The 20,484-nt window shown below is 63.9% G+C and overlaps 1 protein-coding gene across 1 annotated transcript in view; it reads right to left on the reverse strand.

Moving 5' to 3' along the window:
* Window positions 1-16,103, reverse strand: part of LZIC (leucine zipper and CTNNBIP1 domain containing) — a 50,709-nt gene extending 34,606 nt beyond the window's left edge. The window contains exon 1 of the mRNA XM_088482414.1: window positions 15,973-16,103. The gene's annotated coding sequence lies outside the window, so the exon portion shown is untranslated. The remainder of the gene's footprint in view (window positions 1-15,972) is intronic.
* Between the last annotated feature and the right edge of the window lie 4,381 nt (window positions 16,104-20,484).

Consider the following 20,484-nt stretch of genomic DNA (forward strand, 5'->3'; position numbering starts at 1 on the left):
GGGTCAGAGCGTGCGCCAGTAGTGAGCAGGGGTCAGAGCGTGCGCAGGGGTCAGAGCGTGCGCCAGTAGTGAGCAGGGGTCAGAGCGTGCGCCAGTAGTGCGCAGGGGTCAGAGCGTGCGCCAGTAGTGCGCAGGGGTCAGAGCGTGCGCCAGTAGTGAGCAGGGTTCAGAGCGTGCGCCAGTAGTGAGCAGGGGTCAGAGCGTGTGCAGGGGTCAGAGCGTGCGCCAGTAGTGAGCAGGGGTCAGAGCGTGCGCCAGTAGTGAGCAGGGGTCAGAGCGTGCGCAGGGGTCAGAGCGTGCGCCAGCAGAGCGCAGGGCTCAGAGCGTGCGCCAGCAGTGCGCAGGGGTCAGAGCATGCGTCAGTAGTGCGCAGGGGTCAGAGCATGCGTCAGTAGTGCGCAGGGGTCAGGGCGTGCGCCAGTAGTGCGCAGGGGTCAGGGCGTGCGCCCGTAGTGCGCAGGGGTCAGGGCGTGCGCCCGTAGTGCGCAGGGGTCAGGGCGTGCGCCCGTAGTGCACAGGGGTCAGGGCGTGCGCCCGTAGTGCGCAGGGGTCAGGGCGTGCGCCAGTAGTGCGCAGGGGTCAGGGCGTGCGCCAGTAGTGCGCAGGGGTCAGGGCGTGCGCCAGTAGTGCGCAGTGGTCAGAGCGTGCGCCAGTAGTGCGCAGGGGTCAGAGCGTGCGCCAGTAGTGCGCAGGGGTCAGAGCATGCGCAGGGGTCAGAGCGTGCGCCAGTAGTGAGCAGGGGTCAGAGCGTGTGCAGGGGTCAGAGCGTGCGCCAGTAGTGAGCAGGGGTCAGAGCGTGCGCCAGTAGTGAGCAGGGGTCAGAGCGTGCGCAGGGGTCAGAGCGTGCGCCAGTAGTGAGCAGGGGTCAGAGCGTGCGCCAGTAGTGAGCAGGGGTCAGAGCGTGCGCCAGTAGTGCGCAGGGGTCAGAGCGTGCGCCAGTAGTGCGCAGGGGTCAGAGCGTGCGCCAGTAGTGAGCAGGGGTCAGAGCGTGCGCAGGGGTCAGAGCGTGCGCCAGTAGTGAGCAGGGGTCAGAGCGTGCGCCAGTAGTGAGCAGGGGTCAGAGCGTGTGCAGGGGTCAGAGCGTGCGCCAGTAGTGAGCAGGGGTCAGAGCGTGTGCAGGGGTCAGAGCGTGCGCCAGTAGTGAGCAGGGGTCAGAGCGTGCGCCAGTAGTGAGCAGGGGTCAGAGCGTGAGCAGGGGTCAGAGCGTGCGCCAGTAGTGAGCAGGGGTCAGAGCGTGCGCCAGTAGTGCGCAGGGGTCAGAGCGTGCGCCAGTAGTGCGCAGGGGTCAGAGCGTGCGCCAGTAGTGCGCAGGGGTCAGAGCGTGCGCCAGTAGTGAGCAGGGGTCAGAGCGTGCGCAGGGGTCAGAGCGTGCACCAGTAGTGAGCAGGGGTCAGAGCGTGTGCAGGGGTCAGAGCGTGCGCCAGTAGTGAGCAGGGGTCAGAGCGTGCGCCAGTAGTGAGCAGGGGTCAGAGCGTGCGCAGGGGTCAGAGCGTGCGCCAGTAGTGAGCAGGGGTCAGAGCGTGCGCCAGTAGTGAGCAGGGGTCAGAGCGTGCGCCAGTAGTGAGCAGGGGTCAGAGCGTGCGCCAGTAGTGAGCAGGGGTCAGAGCGTGCGCCAGTAGTGAGCAGGGGTCAGAGCGTGCGCAGGGGTCAGAGCGTGCGCCAGTAGTGAGCAGGGGTCAGAGCGTGCGCCAGTAGTGAGCAGGGGTCAGAGCGTGCGCCAGTAGTGAGCAGGGGTCAGAGCGTGTGCAGGGGTCAGAGCGTGCGCCAGTAGTGAGCAGGGGTCAGAGCGTGCGCCAGTAGTGAGCAGGGGTCAGAGCGTGCGCAGGGGTCAGAGCGTGCGCCAGTAGTGAGCAGGGGTCAGAGAGTGCGCCAGTAGTGCGCAGGGGTCAGAGCGTGCGCCAGTAGTGCGCAGGGGTCAGAGCGTGCGCCAGTAGTGAGCAGGGGTCAGAGCGTGCGCCAGTAGTGAGCAGGGGTCAGAGCGTGCGCAGGGGTCAGAGCGTGCGCCAGTAGTGAGCAGGGGTCAGAGCGTGCGCCAGTAGTGAGCAGGGGTCAGAGCGTGTGCAGGGGTCAGAGCGTGCGCCAGTAGTGAGCAGGGGTCAGAGCGTGTGCAGGGGTCAGAGCGTGCGCCAGTAGTGAGCAGGGGTCAGAGCGTGCGCCAGTAGTGAGCAGGGGTCAGAGCGTGCGCAGGGGTCAGAGCGTGCGCCAGTAGTGAGCAGGGGTCAGAGCATGCGCCAGTAGTGCGCAGGGGTCAGAGCGTGCGCCAGTAGTGCGCAGGGGTCAGAGCGTGCGCCAGTAGTGAGCAGGGGTCAGAGCGTGCGCCAGTAGTGAGCAGGGGTCAGAGCGTGTGCAGGGGTCAGAGCGTGCGCCAGTAGTGAGCAGGGGTCAGAGCGTGCGCCAGTAGTGAGCAGGGGTCAGAGCGTGCGCAGGGGTCAGAGCGTGCGCCAGTAGTGAGCAGGGGTCAGAGCGTGCGTCAGTAGTGCGCAGGGGTCAGGGTGTGCGCCAGTAGTGCGCAGGGGTCAGGGCGTGCGCCAGTAGTGCGCAGGGGTCAGGGCGTGCGCCCGTAGTGCGCAGGGGTCAGGGCGTGCGCCCGTAGTGCGCAGGGGTCAGGGCGTGCGCCAGTAGTGCGCAGGGGTCAGGGCGTGCGCCAGTAGTGCGCAGGGGTCAGGGCGTGCGCCAGTAGTGCGCAGGGGTCAGAGCGTGCGCCAGTAGTGCGCAGGGGTCAGAGCGTGCGCCAGTAGTGCGCAGGGGTCAGAGCGTGCGCAGGGGTCAGAGCGTGCGCCAGTAGTGAGCAGGGGTCAGAGCGTGTGCAGGGGTCAGAGCGTGCGCCAGTAGTGAGCAGGGGTCAGAGCGTGCGCCAGTAGTGAGCAGGGGTCAGAGCGTGCGCAGGGGTCAGAGCGTGCGCCAGTAGTGAGCAGGGGTCAGAGCGTGCGCCAGTAGTGCGCAGGGGTCAGAGCGTGCGCCAGTAGTGCGCAGGGGTCAGAGCGTGCGCCAGTAGTGAGCAGGGGTCAGAGCGTGCGCAGGGGTCAGAGCGTGCGCCAGTAGTGAGCAGGGGTCAGAGCGTGCGCCAGTAGTGAGCAGGGGTCAGAGCGTGTGCAGGGGTCAGAGCGTGCGCCAGTAGTGAGCAGGGGTCAGAGCGTGTGCAGGGGTCAGAGCGTGCGCCAGTAGTGAGCAGGGGTCAGAGCGTGCGCCAGTAGTGAGCAGGGGTCAGAGCGTGAGCAGGGGTCAGAGCGTGCGCCAGTAGTGAGCAGGGGTCAGAGCGTGCGCCAGTAGTGCGCAGGGGTCAGAGCGTGCGCCAGTAGTGCGCAGGGGTCAGAGCGTGCGCCAGTAGTGCGCAGGGGTCAGAGCGTGCGCCAGTAGTGAGCAGGGGTCAGAGCGTGCGCAGGGGTCAGAGCGTGCGCCAGTAGTGAGCAGGGGTCAGAGCGTGTGCAGGGGTCAGAGCGTGCGCCAGTAGTGAGCAGGGGTCAGAGCGTGCGCCAGTAGTGAGCAGGGGTCAAAGCGTGCGCAGGGGTCAGAGCGTGCGCCAGTAGTGAGCAGGGGTCAGAGCGTGCGCCAGTAGTGAGCAGGGGTCAGAGCGTGCGCCAGTAGTGAGCAGGGGTCAGAGCGTGCGCCAGTAGTGAGCAGGGGTCAGAGCGTGCGCCAGTAGTGAGCAGGGGTCAGAGCGTGCGCAGGGGTCAGAGCGTGCGCCAGTAGTGAGCAGGGGTCAGAGCGTGCGCCAGTAGTGAGCAGGGGTCAGAGCGTGTGCAGGGGTCAGAGCGTGCGCCAGTAGTGAGCAGGGGTCAGAGCGTGTGCAGGGGTCAGAGCGTGCGCCAGTAGTGAGCAGGGGTCAGAGCGTGCGCCAGTAGTGAGCAGGGGTCAGAGCGTGCGCAGGGGTCAGAGCGTGCGCCAGTAGTGCGCAGGGGTCAGAGCGTGCGCCAGTAGTGCGCAGGGGTCAGAGCGTGCGCCAGTAGTGCGCAGGGGTCAGAGCGTGCGCCAGTAGTGAGCAGGGGTCAGAGCGTGCGCCAGTAGTGAGCAGGGGTCAGAGCGTGCGCAGGGGTCAGAGCGTGCGCCAGTAGTGAGCAGGGGTCAGAGCGTGCGCCAGTAGTGAGCAGGGGTCAGAGCGTGTGCAGGGGTCAGAGCGTGCGCCAGTAGTGAGCAGGGGTCAGAGCGTGTGCAGGGGTCAGAGCGTGCGCCAGTAGTGAGCAGGGGTCAGAGCGTGCGCCAGTAGTGAGCAGGGGTCAGAGCGTGCGCAAAGGTCAGAGCGTGCGCCAGTAGTGAGCAGGGGTCAGAGCGTGCGCCAGTAGTGCGCAGGGGTCAGAGCGTGCGCCAGTAGTGCGCAGGGGTCAGAGCGTGCGCCAGTAGTGAGCAGGGGTCAGAGCGTGCGCCAGTAGTGAGCAGGGGTCAGAGCGTGCGCAGGGGTCAGAGCGTGCGCCAGTAGTGAGCAGGGGTCAGAGCGTGTGCAGGGGTCAGAGCGTGCGCCAGTAGTGAGCAGGGGTCAGAGCGTGCGCCAGTAGTGAGCAGGGGTCAGAGCGTGCGCAGGGGTCAGAGCGTGCGCCAGTAGTGAGCAGGGGTCAGAGCGTGTGCCAGTAGTGAGCAGGGGTCAGAGCGTGCGCCAGTAGTGAGCAGGGGTCAGAGCGTGCGCCAGTAGTGAGCAGGGGTCAGAGCGTGCGCCAGTAGTGAGCAGGGGTCAGAGCGTGCGCAGGGGTCAGAGCGTGCGCCAGTAGTGAGCAGGGGTCAGAGCGTGCGCCAGTAGTGAGCAGGGGTCAGAGCGTGTGCAGGGGTCAGAGCGTGCGCCAGTAGTGAGCAGGGGTCAGAGCTTGTGCAGGGGTCAGAGCGTGCGCCAGTAGTGAGCAGGGGTCAGAGCGTGCGCCAGTAGTGAGCAGGGGTCAGAGCGTGCGCAGGGGTCAGAGCGTGCGCCAGTAGTGAGCAGGGGTCAGAGCGTGCGCCAGTAGTGCGCAGGGGTCAGAGCGTGCGCCAGTAGTGCGCAGGGGTCAGAGCGTGCGCCAGTAGTGAGCAGGGGTCAGAGCGTGTGCCAGTAGTGAGCAGGGGTCAGAGCGTGCGCAGGGGTCAGAGCGTGCGCCAGTAGTGAGCAGGGGTCAGAGCGTGCGCCAGTAGTGAGCAGGGGTCAGAGCGTGTGCAGGGGTCAGAGCGTGCGCCAGTAGTGAGCAGGGGTCAGAGCGTGTGCAGGGGTCAGAGCGTGCGCCAGTAGTGAGCAGGGGTCAGAGCGTGCGCCAGTAGTGAGCAGGGGTCAGAGCGTGCGCAGGGGTCAGAGCGTGCGCCAGTAGTGAGCAGGGGTCAGAGCGTGCGCCAGTAGTGCGCAGGGGTCAGAGCGTGCGCCAGTAGTGCGCAGGGGTCAGAGCGTGCGCCAGTAGTGAGCAGGGGTCAGAGCGTGCGCCAGTAGTGAGCAGGGGTCAGAGCGTGTGCAGGGGTCAGAGCGTGCGCCAGTAGTGAGCAGGGGTCAGAGCGTGCGCCAGTAGTGAGCAGGGGTCAGAGCGTGCGCAGGGGTCAGAGCGTGCGCCAGTAGTGAGCAGGGGTCAGAGCGTGCGCCAGTAGTGCGCAGGGGTCAGAGCATGCGTCAGTAGTGCGCAGGGGTCAGGGTGTGCGCCAGTAGTGCGCAGGGGTCAGGGCGTGCGCCAGTAGTGCGCAGGGGTCAGGGCGTGCGCCCGTAGTGCACAGGGGTCAGGGCGTGCGCCCGTAGTGCGCAGGGGTCAGGGCGTGCGCCAGTAGTGCGCAGGGGTCAGGGCGTGCGCCAGTAGTGCGCAGGGGTCAGGGCGTGCGCCAGTAGTGCGCAGTGGTCAGAGCGTGCGCCAGTAGTGCGCAGGGGTCAGAGCGTGCGCCAGTAGTGCGCAGGGGTCAGAGCGTGCGCAGGGGTCAGAGCGTGCGCCAGTAGTGAGCAGGGGTCAGAGCGTGTGCAGGGGTCAGAGCGTGCGCCAGTAGTGAGCAGGGGTCAGAGCGTGCGCCAGTAGTGAGCAGGGGTCAGAGCGTGCGCAGGGGTCAGAGCGTGCGCCAGTAGTGAGCAGGGGTCAGAGCGTGCGCCAGTAGTGCGCAGGGGTCAGAGCGTGCGCCAGTAGTGCGCAGGGGTCAGAGCGTGCGCCAGTAGTGCGCAGGGGTCAGAGCGTGCGCCAGTAGTGAGCAGGGGTCAGAGCGTGCGCAGGGGTCAGAGCGTGCGCCAGTAGTGAGCAGGGGTCAAAGCGTGCGCCAGTAGTGAGCAGGGGTCAGAGCGTGTGCAGGGGTCAGAGCGTGCGCCAGTAGTGAGCAGGGGTCAGAGCGTGTGCAGGGGTCAGAGCGTGCGCCAGTAGTGAGCAGGGGTCAGAGCGTGCGCCAGTAGTGAGCAGGGGTCAGAGCGTGCGCAGGGGTCAGAGCGTGCGCCAGTAGTGAGCAGGGGTCAGAGCGTGCGCCAGTAGTGCGCAGAGGTCAGAGCGTGCGCCAGTAGTGCGCAGGGGTCAGAGCGTGCGCCAGTAGTGCGCAGGGGTCAGAGCGTGTGCCAGTAGTGAGCAGGGGTCAGAGCGTGCGCAGGGGTCAGAGCGTGCGCCAGTAGTGAGCAGGGGTCAGAGCGTGTGCAGGGGTCAGAGCGTGCGCCAGTAGTGAGCAGGGGTCAGAGCGTGCGCCAGTAGTGAGCAGGGGTCAGAGCGTGCGCAGGGGTCAGAGCGTGCGCCAGTAGTGAGCAGGGGTCAGAGCGTGCGCCAGTAGTGAGCAGGGGTCAGAGCGTGCGCCAGTAGTGAGCAGGGGTCAGAGCGTGCGCCAGTAGTGAGCAGGGGTCAGAGCGTGCGCCAGTAGTGAGCAGGGGTCAGAGCGTGCGCAGGGGTCAGAGCGTGCACCAGTAGTGAGCAGGGGTCAGAGCGTGCGCCAGTAGTGAGCAGGGGTCAGAGCGTGTGCAGGGGTCAGAGCGTGCGCCAGTAGTGAGCAGGGGTCAGAGCGTGTGCAGGGGTCAGAGCGTGCGCCAGTAGTGAGCAGGGGTCAGAGCGTGCGCCAGAAGTGAGCAGGGGTCAGAGCGTGCGCAGGGGTCAGAGCGTGCGCCAGTAGTGAGCAGGGGTCAGAGCGTGCGCCAGTAGTGCGCAGGGGTCAGAGCGTGTGCCAGTAGTGCGCAGGGGTCAGAGCATGCGCCAGTAGTGAGCAGGGGTCAGAGCGTGCGCCAGTAGTGAGCAGGGGTCAGAGCGTGCGCAGGGGTCAGAGCGTGCGCCAGTAGTGAGCAGGGGTCAGAGCGTGCGCCAGTAGTGAGCAGGGGTCAGAGCGTGTGCAGGGGTCAGAGCGTGCGCCAGTAGTGAGCAGGGGTCAGAGCGTGTGCAGGGGTCAGAGCGTGCGCCAGTAGTGAGCAGGGGTCAGAGCGTGCGCCAGTAGTGAGCAGGGGTCAGAGCGTGCGCAGGGGTCAGAGCGTGCGCCAGTAGTGAGCAGGGGTCAGAGCGTGCGCCAGTAGTGCGCAGGGGTCAGAGCGTGCGCCAGTAGTGCGCAGGGGTCAGAGCGTGCGCCAGTAGTGAGCAGGGGTCAGAGCGTGCGCCAGTAGTGAGCAGGGGTCAGAGCGTGTGCAGGGGTCAGAGCGTGCGCCAGTAGTGAGCAGGGGTCAGAGCGTGCGCCAGTAGTGAGCAGGGGTCAGAGCGTGCGCAGGGGTCAGAGCGTGCGCCAGTAGTGAGCAGGGGTCAGAGCGTGCGCCAGTAGTGCGCAGGGGTCAGAGCATGCGTCAGTAGTGCGCAGGGGTCAGGGTGTGCGCCAGTAGTGCGCAGGGGTCAGGGCGTGCTCCCGTAGTGCGCAGGGGTCAGGGCGTGCGCCCGTAGTGCGCAGGGGTCAGGGCGTGCGCCCGTAGTGCGCAGGGGTCAGGGCGTGCGCCAGTAGTGCGCAGGGGTCAGGGCGTGCGCCAGTAGTGCGCAGGGGTCAGGGCGTGCGCCAGTAGTGCGCAGGGGTCAGAGCGTGCGCCAGTAGTGCGCAGGGGTCAGAGCGTGCGCCAGTAGTGCGCAGGGGTCAGAGCGTGCGCAGGGGTCAGAGCGTGCGCCAGTAGTGAGCAGGGGTCAGAGCGTGTGCAGGGGTCAGAGCGTGCGCCAGTAGTGAGCAGGGGTCAGAGCGTGCGCCAGTAGTGAGCAGGGGTCAGAGCGTGCGCAGGGGTCAGAGCGTGCGCCAGTAGTGAGCAGGGGTCAGAGCGTGCGCCAGTAGTGAGCAGGGGTCAGAGCGTGCGCCAGTAGTGAGCAGGGGTCAGAGCGTGCGCCAGTAGTGAGCAGGGGTCAGAGCGTGCGCAGGGGTCAGAGCGTGCGCCAGTAGTGAGCAGGGGTCAGAGCGTGTGCAGGGGTCAGAGCGTGCGCCAGTAGTGAGCAGGGGTCAGAGCGTGCGCCAGTAGTGAGCAGGGGTCAGAGCGTGCGCAGGGGTCAGAGCGTGCGCCAGTAGTGAGCAGGGGTCAGAGCGTGCGCCAGTAGTGAGCAGGGGTCAGAGCGTGCGCCAGTAGTGAGCAGGGGTCAGAGCGTGCGCCAGTAGTGCGCAGGGGTCAGAGCGTGCGCCAGTAGTGAGCAGGGGTCAGAGCGTGCGCAGGGGTCAGAGCGTGCGCCAGTAGTGAGCAGGGGTCAGAGCGTGCGCCAGCAGTGAGCAGGGGTCAGAGCGTGTGCAGGGGTCAGAGCGTGCGCCAGTAGTGAGCAGGGGTCAGAGCGTGTGCAGGGGTCAGAGCGTGCGCCAGTAGTGAGCAGGGGTCAGAGCGTGCGCCAGTAGTGAGCAGGGGTCAGAGCGTGAGCAGGGGTCAGAGCGTGCGCCAGTAGTGAGCAGGGGTCAGAGCGTGCGCCAGTAGTGAGCAGGGGTCAGAGCGTGCGCCAGTAGTGCGCAGGGGTCAGAGCGTGCGCCAGTAGTGAGCAGGGGTCAGAGCGTGCGCCAGTAGTGAGCAGGGGTCAGAGCGTGCGCAGGGGTCAGAGCGTGCGCCAGTAGTGAGCAGGGGTCAGAGCGTGCGCCAGTAGTGAGCAGGGGTCAGAGCGTGCGCCAGTAGTGAGCAGGGGTCAGAGCGTGCGCCAGTAGTGAGCAGGGGTCAGAGCGTGCGCAGGGGTCAGAGCGTGCGCCAGTAGTGAGCAGGGGTCAGAGCGTGTGCAGGGGTCAGAGCGTGCGCCAGTAGTGAGCAGGGGTCAGAGCGTGCGCCAGTAGTGAGCAGGGGTCAGAGCGTGCGCAGGGGTCAGAGCGTGCGCCAGTAGTGAGCAGGGGTCAGAGCGTGCGCCAGTAGTGAGCAGGGGTCAGAGCGTGCGCCAGTAGTGAGCAGGGGTCAGAGCGTGCGCAGGGGTCAGAGCGTGCGCCAGTAGTGAGCAGGGGTCAGAGCGTGCGCCAGTAGTGAGCAGGGGTCAGAGCGTGCGCCAGTAGTGAGCAGGGGTCAGAGCGTGCGCAGGGGTCAGAGCGTGCGCCAGTAGTGAGCAGGGGTCAGAGCGTGCGCCAGTAGTGAGCAGGGGTCAGAGCGTGCGCCAGTAGTGAGCAGGGGTCAGAGCGTGCGCCAGTAGTGCGCAGGGGTCAGAGCGTGCGCCAGTAGTGAGCAGGGGTCAGAGCGTGCGCAGGGGTCAGAGCGTGCGCCAGTAGTGAGCAGGGGTCAGAGCGTGCGCCAGCAGTGAGCAGGGGTCAGAGCGTGTGCAGGGGTCAGAGCGTGCGCCAGTAGTGAGCAGGGGTCAGAGCGTGTGCAGGGGTCAGAGCGTGCGCCAGTAGTGAGCAGGGGTCAGAGCGTGCGCCAGTAGTGAGCAGGGGTCAGAGCGTGAGCAGGGGTCAGAGCGTGCGCCAGTAGTGAGCAGGGGTCAGAGCGTGCGCCAGTAGTGAGCAGGGGTCAGAGCGTGCGCCAGTAGTGCGCAGGGGTCAGAGCGTGCGCCAGTAGTGCGCAGGGGTCAGAGCGTGCGCCAGTAGTGAGCAGGGGTCAGAGCGTGCGCAGGGGTCAGAGCGTGCGCCAGTAGTGAGCAGGGGTCAGAGCGTGTGCAGGGGTCAGAGCGTGCGCCAGTAGTGAGCAGGGGTCAGAGCGTGCGCCAGTAGTGAGCAGGGGTCAGAGCGTGCGCAGGGGTCAGAGCGTGCGCCAGTAGTGAGCAGGGGTCAGAGCGTGCGCCAGTAGTGAGCAGGGGTCAGAGCGTGCGCCAGTAGTGAGCAGGGGTCAGAGCGTGCGCCAGTAGTGAGCAGGGGTCAGAGCGTGCGCAGGGGTCAGAGCGTGCGCCAGTAGTGAGCAGGGGTCAGAGCGTGCGCCAGTAGTGAGCAGGGGTCAGAGCGTGTGTAGGGGTCAGAGCGTGCGCCAGTAGTGAGCAGGGGTCAGAGCGTGTGCAGGGGTCAGAGCGTGCGCCAGTAGTGAGCAGGGGTCAGAGCGTGCGCCAGTAGTGAGCAGGGGTCAGAGCGTGCGCAGGGGTCAGAGCGTGCGCCAGTAGTGCGCAGGGGTCAGAGCGTGCGCCAGTAGTGCGCAGGGGTCAGAGCGTGCGCCAGTAGTGAGCAGGGGTCAGAGCGTGCGCCAGTAGTGAGCAGGGGTCAGAGCGTGCGCAGGGGTCAGAGCGTGCGCCAGTAGTGAGCAGGGGTCAGAGCGTGCGCCAGTAGTGAGCAGGGGTCAGAGCGTGTGCAGGGGTCAGAGCGTGCGCCAGTAGTGAGCAGGGGTCAGAGCGTGTGCAGGGGTCAGAGCGTGCGCCAGTAGTGAGCAGGGGTCAGAGCGTGCGCCAGTAGTGAGCAGGGGTCAGAGCGTGCGCAGGGGTCAGAGCGTGCGCCAGTAGTGAGCAGGGGTCAGAGCGTGCGCCAGTAGTGCGCAGGGGTCAGAGCGTGCGCCAGTAGTGCGCAGGGGTCAGAGCGTGCGCCAGTAGTGAGCAGGGGTCAGAGCGTGCGCCAGTAGTGAGCAGGGGTCAGAGCGTGTGCAGGGGTCAGAGCGTGCGCCAGTAGTGAGCAGGGGTCAGAGCGTGCGCCAGTAGTGAGCAGGGGTCAGAGCGTGCGCAGGGGTCAGAGCGTGCGCCAGTAGTGAGCAGGGGTCAGAGCGTGCGCCAGTAGTGCGCAGGGGTCAGAGCATGCGTCAGTAGTGCGCAGGGGTCAGGGTGTGCGCCAGTAGTGCGCAGGGGTCAGGGCGTGCGCCAGTAGTGCGCAGGGGTCAGGGCGTGCGCCCGTAGTGCGCAGGGGTCAGGGCGTGCGCCCGTAGTGCGCAGGGGTCAGGGCGTGCGCCAGTAGTGTGCAGGGGTCAGGGCGTGCACCAGTAGTGCGCAGGGGTCAGGGCGTGCGCCAGTAGTGCGCAGTGGTCAGAGCGTGCGCCAGTAGTGCGCAGGGGTCAGAGCGTGCGCCAGTAGTGCGCAGGGGTCAGAGCGTGCGCAGGGGTCAGAGCGTGCGCCAGTAGTGAGCAGGGGTCAGAGCGTGTGCAGGGGTCAGAGCGTGCGCCAGTAGTGAGCAGGGGTCAGAGCGTGCGCCAGTAGTGAGCAGGGGTCAGAGCGTGCGCAGGGGTCAGAGCGTGCGCCAGTAGTGAGCAGGGGTCAGAGCGTGCGCCAGTAGTGAGCAGGGGTCAGAGCGTGCGCCAGTAGTGAGCAGGGGTCAGAGCGTGCGCCAGTAGTGAGCAGGGGTCAGAGCGTGCGCAGGGGTCAGAGCGTGCGCCAGTAGTGAGCAGGGGTCAGAGCGTGTGCAGGGGTCAGAGCGTGCGCCAGTAGTGAGCAGGGGTCAGAGCGTGCGCCAGTAGTGAGCAGGGGTCAGAGCGTGCGCAGGGGTCAGAGCGTGCGCCAGTAGTGAGCAGGGGTCAGAGCGTGCGCCAGTAGTGAGCAGGGGTCAGAGCGTGCGCCAGTAGTGCGCAGGGGTCAGAGCGTGCGCCAGTAGTGCGCAGGGGTCAGAGCGTGCGCCAGTAGTGAGCAGGGGTCAGAGCGTGCGCAGGGGTCAGAGCGTGCGCCAGTAGTGAGCAGGGGTCAGAGCGTGCGCCAGCAGTGAGCAGGGGTCAGAGCGTGTGCAGGGGTCAGAGCGTGCGCCAGTAGTGAGCAGGGGTCAGAGCGTGTGCAGGGGTCAGAGCGTGCGCCAGTAGTGAGCAGGGGTCAGAGCGTGCGCCAGTAGTGAGCAGGGGTCAGAGCGTGAGCAGGGGTCAGAGCGTGCGCCAGTAGTGAGCAGGGGTCAGAGCGTGCGCCAGTAGTGCGCAGGGGTCAGAGCGTGCGCCAGTAGTGCGCAGGGGTCAGAGCGTGCGCCAGTAGTGAGCAGGGGTCAGAGCGTGCGCAGGGGTCAGAGCGTGCGCCAGTAGTGAGCAGGGGTCAGAGCGTGTGCAGGGGTCAGAGCGTGCGCCAGTAGTGAGCAGGGGTCAGAGCGTGCGCCAGTAGTGAGCAGGGGTCAGAGCGTGCGCAGGGGTCAGAGCGTGCGCCAGTAGTGAGCAGGGGTCAGAGCGTGCGCCAGTAGTGAGCAGGGGTCAGAGCGTGCGCCAGTAGTGAGCAGGGGTCAGAGCGTGCGCCAGTAGTGAGCAGGGGTCAGAGCGTGCGCAGGGGTCAGAGCGTGCGCCAGTAGTGAGCAGGGGTCAGAGCGTGCGCCAGTAGTGAGCAGGGGTCAGAGCGTGTGTAGGGGTCAGAGCGTGCGCCAGTAGTGAGCAGGGGTCAGAGCGTGTGCAGGGGTCAGAGCGTGCGCCAGTAGTGAGCAGGGGTCAGAGCGTGCGCCAGTAGTGAGCAGGGGTCAGAGCGTGCGCAGGGGTCAGAGCGTGCGCCAGTAGTGCGCAGGGGTCAGAGCGTGCGCCAGTAGTGCGCAGGGGTCAGAGCGTGCGCCAGTAGTGAGCAGGGGTCAGAGCGTGCGCCAGTAGTGAGCAGGGGTCAGAGCGTGCGCAGGGGTCAGAGCGTGCGCCAGTAGTGAGCAGGGGTCAGAGCGTGCGCCAGTAGTGAGCAGGGGTCAGAGCGTGTGCAGGGGTCAGAGCGTGCGCCAGTAGTGAGCAGGGGTCAGAGCGTGTGCAGGGGTCAGAGCGTGCGCCAGTAGTGAGCAGGGGTCAGAGCGTGCGCCAGTAGTGAGCAGGGGTCAGAGCGTGCGCAGGGGTCAGAGCGTGCGCCAGTAGTGAGCAGGGGTCAGAGCGTGCGCCAGTAGTGAGCAGGGGTCAGAGCGTGCGCCAGTAGTGCGCAGGGGTCAGAGCGTGCGCCAGTAGTGCGCAGGGGTCAGAGCGTGCGCCAGTAGTGAGCAGGGGTCAGAGCGTGCGCAGGGGTCAGAGCGTGCGCCAGTAGTGAGCAGGGGTCAGAGCGTGCGCCAGTAGTGAGCAGGGGTCAGAGCGTGCGCCAGTAGTGAGCAGGGGTCAGAGCGTGCGCCAGTAGTGAGCAGGGGTCAGAGCGTGCGCCAGTAGTGAGCAGGGGTCAGAGCGTGAGCAGGGGTCAGAGCGTGCACCAGTAGTGAGCAGGGGTCAGAGCGTGCGCCAGTAGTGCGCAGGGGTCAGAGCGTGCGCCAGTAGTGCGCAGGGGTCAGAGCGTGCGCCAGTAGTGCGCAGGGGTCAGAGCGTGCGCCAGTAGTGAGCAGGGGTCAGAGCGTGCGCAGGGGTCAGAGCGTGCGCCAGTAGTGAGCAGGGGTCAGAGCGTGTGCAGGGGTCAGAGCGTGCGCCAGTAGTGAGCAGGGGTCAGAGCGTGCGCCAGTAGTGAGCAGGGGTCAGAGCGTGCGCAGGGGTCAGAGCGTGCGCCAGTAGTGAGCAGGGGTCAGAGCGTGCGCCAGTAGTGAGCAGGGGTCAGAGCGTGCGCCAGTAGTGAGCAGGGGTCAGAGCGTGCGCCAGTAGTGAGCAGGGGTCAGAGCGTGCGCAGGGGTCAGAGCGTGCGCCAGTAGTGAGCAGGGGTCAGAGCGTGCGCCAGTAGTGAGCAGGGGTCAGAGCGTGTGTAGGGGTCAGAGCGTGCGCCAGTAGTGAGCAGGGGTCAGAGCGTGTGCAGGGGTCAGAGCGTGCGCCAGTAGTGAGCAGGGGTCAGAGCGTGCGCCAGTAGTGAGCAGGGGTCAGAGCGTGCGCAGGGGTCAGAGCGTGCGCCAGTAGTGCGCAGGGGTCAGAGCGTGCGCCAGTAGTGCGCAGGGGTCAGAGCGTGCGCCAGTAGTGAGCAGGGGTCAGAGCGTGCGCCAGTAGTGAGCAGGGGTCAGAGCGTGCGCAGGGGTCAGAGCGTGCGCCAGTAGTGAGCAGGGGTCAGAGCGTGCGCCAGTAGTGAGCAGGGGTCAGAGCGTGCGCCAGTAGTGAGCAGGGGTCAGAGCGTGCGCCAGTAGTGAGCAGGGGTCAGAGCGTGCGCAGGGGTCAGAGCGTGCGCCAGTAGTGAGCAGGGGTCAGAGCGTGTGCAGGGGTCAGAGCGTGCGCCAGTAGTGAGCAGGGGTCAGAGCGTGCGCCAGTAGTGAGCAGGGGTCAGAGCGTGCGCAGGGGTCAGAGCGTGCGCCAGTAGTGAGCAGGGGTCAGAGCGTGCGCCAGTAGTGAGCAGGGGTCAGAGCGTGCGCCAGTAGTGCGCAGGGGTCAGAGCGTGCGCCAGTAGTGAGCAGGGGTCAGAGCGTGCGCCAGTAGTGAGCAGGGGTCAGAGCGTGCGCAGGGGTCAGAGCGTGCGCCAGTAGTGAGCAGGGGTCAGAGCGTGCGCCAGTAGTGAGCAGGGGTCAGAGCGTGTGCAGGGGTCAGAGCGTGCGCCAGTAGTGAGCAGGGGTCAGAGCGTGTGCAGGGGTCAGAGCGTGCGCCAGTAGTGAGCAGGGGTCAGAGCGTGCGCCAGTAGTGAGCAGGGGTCAGAGCGTGAGCAGGGGTCAGAGCGTGCGCCAGTAGTGAGCAGGGGTCAGAGCGTGCGCCAGTAGTGCGCAGGGGTCAGAGCGTGCGCCAGTAGTGCGCAGGGGTCAGAGCGTGCGCCAGTAGTGCGCAGGGGTCAGAGCGTGCGCCAGTAGTGAGCAGGGGTCAGAGCGTGCGCAGGGGTCAGAGCGTGCGCCAGTAGTGAGCAGGGGTCAGAGCGTGTGCAGGGGTCAGAGCGTGCGCCAGTAGTGAGCAGGGGTCAGAGCGTGCGCCAGTAGTGAGCAGGGGTCAGAGCGTGCGCAGGGGTCAGAGCGTGCGCCAGTAGTGAGCAGGGGTCAGAGCGTGCGCCAGTAGTGAGCAGGGGTCAGAGCGTGCGCCAGTAGTGAGCAGGGGTCAGAGCGTGCGCAGGGGTCAGAGCGTGCGCCAGTAGTGAGCAGGGGTCAGAGCGTGTGTAGGGGTCAGAGCGTGCGCCAGTAGTGAGCAGGGGTCAGAGCGTGTGCAGGGGTCAGAGCGTGCGCCAGTAGTGAGCAGGGGTCAGAGCGTGCGCCAGTAGTGAGCAGGGGTCAGAGCGTGCGCAGGGGTCAGAGCGTGCGCCAGTAGTGCGCAGGGGTCAGAGCGTGCGCCAGTAGTGCGCAGGGGTCAGAGCGTGCGCCAGTAGTGAGCAGGGGTCAGAGCGTGCGCCAGTAGTGAGCAGGGGTCAGAGCGTGCGCAGGGGTCAGAGCGTGCGCCAGTAGTGAGCAGGGGTCAGAGCGTGCGCCAGTAGTGAGCAGGGGTCAGAGCGTGTGCAGGGGTCAGAGCGTGCGCCAGTAGTGAGCAGGGGTCAGAGCGTGTGCAGGGGTCAGAGCGTGCGCCAGTAGTGAGCAGGGGTCAGAGCGTGCGCCAGTAGTGAGCAGGGGTCAGAGCGTGCGCAGGGGTCAGAGCGTGCGCCAGTAGTGAGCAGGGGTCAGAGCGTGCGCCAGTAGTGCACAGGGGTCAGAGCGTGCGCCAGTAGTGCGCAGGGGTCAGAGCGTGCGCCAGTAGTGAGCAGGGGTCAGAGCGTGCGCCAGTAGTGAGCAGGGGTCAGAGCGTGCGCAGGGGTCAGAGCGTGCGCCAGTAGTGAGCAGGGGTCAGGGCGTGCAATGATGCAGCAGCCGCAGTTTGTGCATAGTTTTATGTAAGAAGCAGCCTGATACATACAGAGGCCCCTAAATCTCTGCGTATGAGACACATGGGGCTGATAGAACAATGACCTGTATTAGATGCAGCCAGTAATACAGTATACAGCTGCCATGCCCCCTCACATAGCACACACGTGTACAGGACATGTATGTAGTGCAGTGACAGCACCAGGTGGAGTCACACAGGTACTATACACACACAGAGCCTGCGGCCGCCACCTTACTCCTCCCTACCTGAGCCTGCAGCGGACCTCACCCGGCACGGACACACTTCCTGCTGACGTCACCCCGGGAACCAAGAGCAGCGGAACCAGGAAGGACTGGCATCGGCCGGGTGCAACGTAGTTTTCAGTCCCCCATGTGGCCGGTGAGTTCCGCTGAATGACATTGTTGCGGGATACGTACTTATGTGCTCACTTACACTCACACCCGCCCCCAGCACCTATCCTGCGCCCACTCACACCGTCCCCAGCGCCTATCCTGTGCCCACTCACACCCATACCCAGCGCCTATCCTGTGCCCACTTACACCCATCCCCAGCGCCTATCCTGGGCCCACTCACACCCATACCCAGCGCCTATCCTGGCCCCACTCACACCCATACCCAGCGCCTATCCTGCGCCCACTCACACCCATACCCAGCGCCTATCCTGTGCCCACTCACACCTATACCCAGCGCCTATCCTGGGCCCACTTACACCCATCCCCAGCGCCTATCCTGTGCCCACTCACACCTATACCCAGCGCCTATCCTGGGCCCACTTACACCCATCCCCAGCGCCTATCCTGTGCCCACTCACACCCATACCCAGCGCCTATCCTGGGCCCACTCACACCAATACCCAGCGCCTATCCTGCGCCCGCTCACACCAGTCCCCAGCGCCTATCCTGCGCCCACTCACACCCATACCCAGCGCCTATCCTGTGCCCACTCACACCCATACCCAGCGCCTATCCTGTGCCCACTCACACCTATACCCAGCGCCTATCCTGGGCCCACTTACACCCATCCCCAGCGCCTATCCTGTGCCCACTCACACCCATACCCAGCGCCTATCCTGGGCCCACTCACACCAATACCCAGCGCCTATCCTGCGCCCGCTCACACCAGTCCCCAGCGCCTATCCTGCGCCCACTCACACCCATACCCAGCGCCTATCCTGTGCCCACTCACACCCATACCCAGCGCCTATCCTGTGCCCACTCACACCTATACCCAGCACCTATCCTGCGCCCACTCACACCGTCCCCAGCGCCTATCCTGCGCCCACTCACACCCATCCCCAGCGCCTATCCTGGGCCCACTTACACCCATCCCCAGCGCCTATCCTGTGCCCACTCACACCCATACCCAGCGCCTATCCTGCGCCCGCTCACACCAGTCCCCAGCGCCTATCCTGTGCCCACTCACACCCATACCCAGCGCCTATCCTGTGCCCACTCACACCCATACCCAGCGCCTATCCTGGGCCCACTTACACCCATCCCCAGCGCCTATCCTGTGCCCACTCACACCCATACCCAGCGCCTATCCTGCGCCCACTTACACCCATCCCCAGCGCCTATCCTGGGCCCACTTACACCCATCCCCAGCGCCTATCCTGCGCCCGCTCACACCCGCCCCCAGCGCCTATCCTGCGCCCGCTCACACCCGCCCCCAGCGCCTATCCTGCGCCCGCTCACACCCGCCCCCAGCGCTTACCCTGCGCCCGCTCACACCCGTCCCCAGCACCTGTCCTGCGTCCGCTCACACCCGTCCCCAGCGCCTATCCTGCGCCCACTCACACCCATCCCCAGCACCTGTCCTGCGCCCGCTCACACCCGTCCCCAGCACCTGTCCTGCCCCCGCTCACACCCGTCCCCAGCAGCTGTTCTATATTAGTCTGCGCTTAGTCACACTGTCCCCAGCACCTATACTGTGCCAACTCACACCGTCCCCAGCACCTATCCTGCGCCCACTCACACCGTCCCCAGCGCCTATCCTGTGCCCACTCACAGCAACCCCAGAACCTGTTCTGTATTGGCAGCTTTTACATATTATGTACGCATTCACACTCGCCCAGACCTCAGTAGCCTCACACTCTCCCATGGGGGGTGTTGATGTAATGTCAGGGGGTAATCAGTGATGTAATTTGAATGCAAATAATGTATTTAGATGTTGCTAATTGAAATGTAAAACACCTGGATATATGGAACCTATTTGTTCATCTTCATTCCCCCTTATGTCAAAAGCTGGTTATGCCACTGTATGGGAGACAGGAACAGAGGTGCCCTGGTGACTGGGATAATGTTATGAAGAGGGTCCTGCCTATAAGGGCTTACAGTCCAGGAGGGTGATGTGGGGGGGTCAGAAAGCCCAAGTAATGAGTTATGGATAAGGCTTGTAGGCTTTATGAAGAGGTGGGTTTAAAGGGCCCTTTTGAATGTGTTGGGGCTGGTAGTCTGATAGGGAGAGGTAATGGATTACAGAGCAGAGGGGAGCACAGGTGACCTCTTGGATACAGGAATTAGAGGATCTGACCAGGGATGAGGAGATGCGGCAGTCGGTGGAGCAGCGGAGAGGGCAGGAGGGAGTGTGACCAGAAATGAGGCTGGAGATGCAGGGGGCCGTGGCGTTACTGAAGGCTTTATGTGGGAGGGCGAGGAGGTTGAATTGTACTCGGGTGGATGTAGAGCCGGAGGGGAGAGGTAAGTGAGACAGACAGCAGCATTAAGCATAGACTAAAATGGGGAGAGGCCCAGATAGGAGGAGGTTGCAGTAGCCCAGGTGGAAAATGACAAGTGCATAGTGGTGAGTAAGGGTCCCCATATGCCATATGGCTAAAAATTGCAGAGCAGCAACTTGGTAAGTGGCAACATAAATACTGGGGTACACGAGCCCCCACGTAGCTGGCACCTTTGTCCGGGGCAATACCGGGTCTTCCCCTATTTCTTAGCAGTGATCTATGAATGTAGAGTTGGTTCTGTTGTGGAAAGCTGGGAATGCCGGTGGTCACCCAAACACTAAATGCTGTTATTAGCGTCGTTAAACACTAGTGGTAACAAATTGAGACAGCAGTGGTAATAAGTGGCCTAATACTGCTTAGTGCTGAGGTATTCTGTAAATGTCCCGGCTCCAGGTGACCAGGCCTGATTTCCGGCTGCTAGGTCACCATTAGAGATGGGCGGTTCGGTTTTACTCAGATATGTTCGTTTTTTCAAAAACGGCATCGTATTGGCTACTCAGCTGTCACGTGTTTTAGATGGCCAATGAGATAAATCCGAACTTGCACTAATGTGGCGAAAATAATTGAGTTAATCAGAACCCGCACAGCTCTAGTTACCCTATACATCAGCATAAAAGATGTTTAGTGTTAGTTGTGACGTTATAGCTGCTTCCTTTGTTCCTCTGCAGTACTCCTAGTTACCCAAGCTGCCCGGGGTATAGAGACTGACAAGAGTCAGCTGTTACTGGCTAATATACATCTGGGGTCTAGAAATGGAATTCTGTGTTACCCCAGGTGCAGTGTTACTCGCCTCTGGGAGCGATGCGTTATCTGCTTGTTACTTGCTCCCTTCAGTGCATTTAGGTAAGGTAATATGATTGATGTCAGTGGTGTGAGCTCCCAAACTACATTGAAATTGTATTATGTTTGCTTGTAAATTAGGGTTATTAAACACAAGTCACAGCCAGTGGGCGCCCTGCCCAAAGCCTGCTATAAAATGCAGTGACTGCAGCGCCACCTACTGTTTGGGGCTGTCGTATTGCACTAGAAACCAACAGGCATTTGATGACTTTGGGCCTGATTCAGAGCCGGACGCTATTTGCGGTCGTTCGTTCTGAAAAAAGGGGTGGCTATTCAAATGAACCGTTCGCTCTTTGCGGTCTGTTCACGCCTCTATGTCTGAACGAGCGTACAAAACTTGCAGTCGTTTTTTGAATAACTACGCTCCCTGGCCGCTCGCATCCTACGTCATGTCCGCTATTTATTAGATTAATCGAGTACATCGACCAGCGTATGAACTGCTCGCTTTTCTTGTGGTTGGTTTTTCCTACCCCAATCTTGCGAGCAGTTCTGACTATAAAATAACCCAGTGACGTGGTCAATGACGCTGCTGTATTAATTATGCACACCCATAAAACGCCCGTTTTGACCTTTAAGCACGCCTGCGTTCTGATCTCCACTCCCCGTTTTCAAGCACCTTCCCCTGTTACCACCCACATACGCCTTCTCCTGTCACTCAAAATAGCAGGCACTCGCTATTTAGCCAACAAACGATTTTCAGCCGCACTGACTGGTTCGCGCATGCGTATTACGATCCGTACGCATGCGCAGTTGGGCAAACATCGCTCGGAACGAACGAGCGTCCGCTTACGAGCGGCTCTGAATCAGGCCCTTTGTGTGACTGTACATTCCCCTGTGTGAGTACAGCTTTAGGGAAGGCCGGTTTGTCTTTCCGCAGTGACCCCTTAGCTACACTTAGTGCAATCTGATATATCCTATTTATAAACTTTAACAATATAGAAAGATCGTCGGCCCCATCAGGCATCACTATCTGGGTTCTCCCCGTTAGCGCATACAGTGGGAAGCGCATATGCACAAATTTGCGTGAAAAAAAATAATTCTGTAGAAATTCAGAAACAAGATTGTAACCAATTATTTCAGATTTACAAGCATGGGAAAAACATCAGCATTAATGATATCATTCAGGTTGTAGGCACTTCCGTATGCCCAGGGCAGAAGTCATTCTAACTACAGGACAAAG

Source organism: Taudactylus pleione, unplaced genomic scaffold (assembly GCF_031769625.1).
Source record: "Taudactylus pleione unplaced genomic scaffold, aTauple2 ptg000287l, whole genome shotgun sequence".
Lineage (NCBI taxonomy): Eukaryota > Metazoa > Chordata > Amphibia > Anura > Myobatrachidae > Taudactylus > Taudactylus pleione.